Genomic DNA, 6000 nt, shown 5'->3' with positions numbered 1-6000 from the left:
AAAATAATAAAATGAAACAACAACAAAAAAAGCCAAGAAGCCCCCCCTTGCCTCCCCAGACTCCACCAGCTCCAAGATGCTCAGTCACAATTTTCAGGCCCCATGCCAAGAAGCAGAGTTGGCCTCCTTTTGTTCCCATACCAAGCACCTCAGTCAGGGCTCTGATCTCTCATCCTGTGTAATGATAATTAGCCATAACATATTCAGAAGTCAAATGTAAGCAGGAATACATTAACATTGAGATCAGTGTGGGGGTAATTTTCATTGGGAAAATGACAAAGAAGGACACAAAAATTGAAATCCAGGATGTGGAGATTTTCAGTATCACTTTCAAATAGATGAAGGGTAAACTCATTTGTTTGTCAGTCACGAGCCAGCACTCAACAGACAGCTGTGGTTTACAATAAATAAACAATATGAGTCTGATAAGCTATTGTGGCCCATCTCAATTTCTCTACACACTGGTAGAAACAAAGAAGCATCTGATTTCAATGAAGATATTCAAAACTGAAAGCACAAATTGTAGTAAGACCACTCTCACACACCTGTACAAATAGACAGTCCAGTTTTCTTAAAAGTACCTCTTCCTTAGGAACAGCAAAGAACTAGCCTACTTGTGATTTGGAATGATAATCTCAACAATAAGAGAGTAACTTAAGGTTCCCAACAAGTCAAAGGTACCTGTACTGCCAGGTAGGGCAGACATTCCTGAACAACGAGCCCTGAGAAGGACATACCGCAGGCAGTTAGCATACAGATTTGTTGGGACCAACTTAGACACACCACTAGTGTATTTTCTTTAGAATTTGTGTTCATGTGTTGTTACAGAAGGTTCTCAAGTGCACCATTATTTCCAATTTCATGAAAAACTCTGCACCCAAATGCATTTCAGGCGAGCTGTAAAACACTTGGACACCTTAATAAAAACAGTATTGTTAAAACCAAGTTGCCAGAGTTCACAAGCCTGCAAACACCTCGCTATTCTCCTCTATAGCTTATGCCAGTATAGTTCACAGCTCTATCTAGTCCAGCAGTAGCCAGGCAGTACCAACACTTCAACCAACACTTTTTAAAATATGAAAATAACTCAAATACAATCTCCTCTTAGCTGCTCACCTCCCAAAATACACAAATTGTGTTTGGTAACAGACTCGCTGTAACTTCCATTAAGCTGCCCATAATTATTCATGAATAATTATTACTATTATGCCATCAACTGTGTGCAACTATCATGCAATCAACATGAAGAATTTGAAACACTCAAACTGGTCATTAGCTTATCTCTTACAGAGCTCAAAGCAAAGTTGGACAGAATACGAGGGAGAAAAATATTTTGGAAATTAAGATGTTGAAGGAAAAAGCCTGTGCTCCATTTGAAAAAAGCAGCCAGGAAACTTACAGTGAAATGTGTCTTTTGTATTTTGCACACTGAAATGAAAGTATTTTTGTTAAGCCTACACAGCAGTGCAGAATAAACACTGATGCAAATCAATGGTTGAATGCAAAAAATGTTTTTGATTTTTTTTCCCCCACAAATATCCTTCTGGGCATCAGGAAAGGGCTACCACTGAAATAAAGGCAACAGGATAAGAGAGACTTTAACGGCCATCAGTTACTTTGTTGGCAATGACATCAACAAACATTCAATCTTCTTCCATTTCCTGAAACAACTTAGAAACATCAGCAGAAACTTCCAACAAAGATTCATTTTATACTGAAAAATCTTTTTGAGCAGGCCCCCCACCTCATTATTCTATTCTGTCCCCTCTCAAAGGAACACGTCCTGCTTTGTTTTGCTACTTCAACAAATCCTTACAGCAGAACTGAAAGCTTAATCTCCAACGTAGTCCATGCCACACTTTACAGCTTCCTCACAGAAAATCACGCACCTTAAGAAGGCTGATGAATCTCATCTGCTATGGAAATTTGTGAAGGGGAGCACTCAACCTTATATTGGCCTTACTGGTGAGCAAGTATTTTAAAAGAAAAAAAGAAGCTTTAGGGTCCCTACTCGCATCACCTGCTGTTTGGGATCTCCTTCTGCTTTGTCTTCATTTTAGAATACTACATCACACAGCTTGAAAGAAATTTCCAAACAGGACAAAATCAAAACCCTTTGTGAAATTTCCTTAACCCTTACTCTTTTCAGAAGTATCCAAAAGCCCTTTGGCCAGGAAATGCCAGCTCTCCTTGACAGAGCTTTCAAAATCATGATCCAGAAAAAAAGAGCTTTCACTCCAAGTGTTTGAGAAGTAATGGGACGTCCCACTCCATCCTCTTGTAAGTTACCTGAAAAACAGTTCCCCTACCTGCAATATCCACACTGCTTCCGTGATGCATTGCCCTCTTTTGCCAAAAGTCTCCCTTAACTTGATGAGAATTTTCAGCAAATGCATCTGGTTGGGTTTTACTCTAGCATAATGCTTCTCATCAAGACACTGACTCAATTAAACCTTTAAGAAACAGCAGTGCAAAACTGAAACTCTTAAAACCATCACAGTTTCTTCACGGTGTTCCACAGAGTTTACTCACATCAACTATTCTGAGTCCATTGCCTAAGTGTTTTCATTCTTTCCTTTTATGTGCCCTGTCTCTTGGTACAAATGAGGGAATTCTATTGGGAGCTTTACTAACGAAATTTCGGTTCTCTTTAATGTCAACAGCTTTTTGCTTACACTGTACAAAATTCAAGACAAAGGAATAACATAACTGCATGAATTGCAGCAACATTCATTTGAATTCATCCACCTGCAGCTTTTCCTTCCAAGAAAAACAGAGTTTTCGAGACTTACTGCAGTACAAGGGGGAATGTTTTAAACTAAAGGAAGGGAGATTTAGATTAGATGACATGGAAAGGTTTTTTACTGAGAGAGTGGTGAGATGCTGGCACAGGCTGCCCAGAGAGGCTGTGGATGCCTCATCCCTGGGGATGTTTAAGTTCAGGCTGGATGGGGCCCTGGGCAATCTGATCTAGTACTTGATCTAGAAGTTGGCAGCCCTGCCTGTGGCAGGGGGTTTAGAACCTGATGATCCTTTGAGGTCCCTTCCAACTCAAGCCATTCTATGATCCACTTCAGTCTGCATCTGAGTAGCATGTTCAACAGAACTACATCTAAGGATTCCTGAAAATAGAGCAAGAATTTGTAGATGGGAATCATGTATCAGAGAGCGAAGTCCAGCCACCCTGAGCAGAGTCCACCTAATTAAGAATGTTCTGTCACACAGCTATACACACCAAGCTAAAAAACAACTTCTGAAGCCAAAGCCCTTCACTGTTCCATCACATAGATGAGTGAAGCCTCTAAGTTTCACTACAAAAAAGGGTCAGTTAATGAGAAAGAAGGTTCAAGGAGTACATCCAGAATGAAGCAATTACTAAAGATAGGATGGCAGCATTTGCTCTCTCATGACTTTGTGCATTGCCTTTCTAAGAGTGGGTTAATCCTAGCTTTCTTCTTAAATTACAAGAATGTTTAAGTTACAAAATTCATCATAGCAATTTCAACTGACCTACTGCAGTACTGAATTCATAACAATTCATGAAAACAAAAGCATTATTTTTTCTTCTCTTCGATAGCACTGATTCAGCAAGGAAAATAAGCATGCGCTTACGTATGGGAGCAGTTCCTCAAGACTAAAAAAAATAGGGCTGCATCTGGTCCTTCTGATATCATCCAAGCAGAAATTTTTCCTCTGCCTTTTACAGGTGTTGCATTGTACTCCTAAATAAGCTCAAACTAGCAAGCAAAGAATACGTCAGTATAAACAAGTAGTTCATTGGAAGTCAACCTGAACTGCACCCACTCCATCTGTGGCTGAACATGGCACACAGCTGTATCCTAACATACTCTGATACTCAAAGCTAAAAAAGAAAGGTTGGACAGGAATCTGGATTTGTGGTATTTATAATTCCTGTTTTGTCCTCGCACGCACGCAATAGCCCATTCTCAGAACTGCATGGCACTCAGGGCATCTGTGTCTGATAGAGGGATTAAGCTTGTCATTAGGAATCATTCTGGTGGCTGAAAAAGCAGTCTCTCTCTTGATAATGTGTAGTATCATTTAAAACAAATTAATTTCTCATTTCTTGCTGCTGGTCATAATTCTCAGCATGGGACACATCACAAATGACCTTAGGATGGACATACAAAAGTCATTAGCAAGTCAGAAAAACCTGCAAATAAAAAAACAACCCCAAACCATTATAGCTGTATTTTTCCTCCCCATTCCTTCATTCCTTGAAGCTCATTTTCATAATATAATTCATCCGATAGTGGCAAATTACAGCACTCTGGTCCTCCTTTAGGCTACTAGATCGCCTCTGTATATTCTATTATGAAATTGGTTAATTAATAATTTCTCTATATTGCCACTAAGCAGAACTACACGGTTAAATTATGATGATGGTGCCTCATTACGTGCACATTGAGACAGTAAGCCATCATTTACTGTCAGTGTGTTGTATGCATGCACACCAATAGCTAGCAGGACCATGCACTTGCCTGTGACTCTTTCTAGGGCTCCCCTTTCATATTTTGAAGAGTCAGGCTCTGTGGATGAAGAGAGAAAGGTCATGGCTAGTAGGGTGAAAGATGAGGAATAATTAAAATCCAGGTTTTTGAATGCAGTCAGAGACTACAGCTTGTTAGTTTAACTCAAGGACAAGGTGTACTGTGTGAATCTCATTAGGAATTTCTGCAGGAACCTAGCTGGAGTCTTTGGTTTCACCTACAGGCACAGGCGATACAGCTGTTACAGGCTCACTTTTCTTTCAAGAAGGCAAAGTTACAGCAAGATCAACCAAATAAATCAGCTCCTATGAGAACCAGGCTTCTTTGTATCCTCCAGCTCTCTGTTTGAGCACAGCTCCAATGCTTGTGTTATCATTTTGATATTAATGCCCATAATCCGCTGGGAGTAAGCAACTGTTTGTCTCTAAGTAAGCCCATGTGTATGACTAAATGTTAAATTAAACTATCATCCATCTAGATGCAATATTATGCAGCTACTGGATGTGTTAGATACTAAAAATTTGTTGCTGTTGCTTTTTTTTTTCTTTTTAAATCATGCAGCCTAATAAGATCCCTATGAGTAATCTCTCTACTAAGGTCTAAAGTAAATACGATCACAAGTCGGTCAGTCACCTACTTTAACCTCCTGTTGAAATTACAGCCTCACAAGCTTTTCTGATTGTTTCAATCAAAACAAAATGAATAAACCTGACCCGGGGGATATTTAAATATCCACTTGAGTTCCCAGTAAAACCTTTACCATGTGATTTATACAAATGCTGGGGAAACTGCCTGCAGCCTCTACATTTAGCATACATTGCGGTTCATAACTATCCCAGCAGTTCTTCAGCCCCTTGTATTTGACCTCTAAAGCAGTGTTGACTACCAGGAGGTTGGAAAGCCTATCTTATTACTGGGTTGGTGGGGGGTTGAGTCTGATAAGGACACATCCCTAGGCACGTGAACATCTTGAGGAGCAGAGGGAAGCAGGTGTGGTAGCTCCAAGGCTTCATTCAAGTGTGTTACACCTTAACCAAGCCAGCTCCAAGTATCACATCACCACACCAACACTTAAAAGAAATCCTACCCAATCTGTCAAGATGTAGCAGGGATATTTTGTCCCACAGGGTCACTCCCCTGAAGTCCACCCCAAGTGGAAGGAACACTCAAGAAAGTAAAGCTATACAACTCAGGCTATACAGCCTGAGTTTTCTATGCTTACGTATGGAAAACTTAAACTGTTCTGTTATTCTCAATGAACAAAATAGTGTTCTCCTTAGAGCTAATAAAAGTGGAATCAATTCAGTTGAAATTCAGAATACCTGTATTAGACTTCATATTCAGCAGCTAATTGAGTTGACACTTCTGTGATGAATATAGCACAGATTTTCAGTAGTGGTCACCGATGGTATAAAATCTACATTCATCGGTCTTTTATTCTCTATTTCAATGCAGAAAGCGCATACTCCCTTTGAAAATCCAACTTTTC

The sequence above is a fragment of the Cyrtonyx montezumae genome, unplaced genomic scaffold, assembly GCF_038088225.1.
Source record: "Cyrtonyx montezumae isolate F1298 unplaced genomic scaffold, pur_monq_1.0 scaffold_2, whole genome shotgun sequence".
NCBI lineage: Eukaryota > Metazoa > Chordata > Aves > Galliformes > Odontophoridae > Cyrtonyx > Cyrtonyx montezumae.
The sequence above is the reverse complement of the archived record's forward strand: the minus strand, read 5'-3'. Positions refer to the sequence as shown.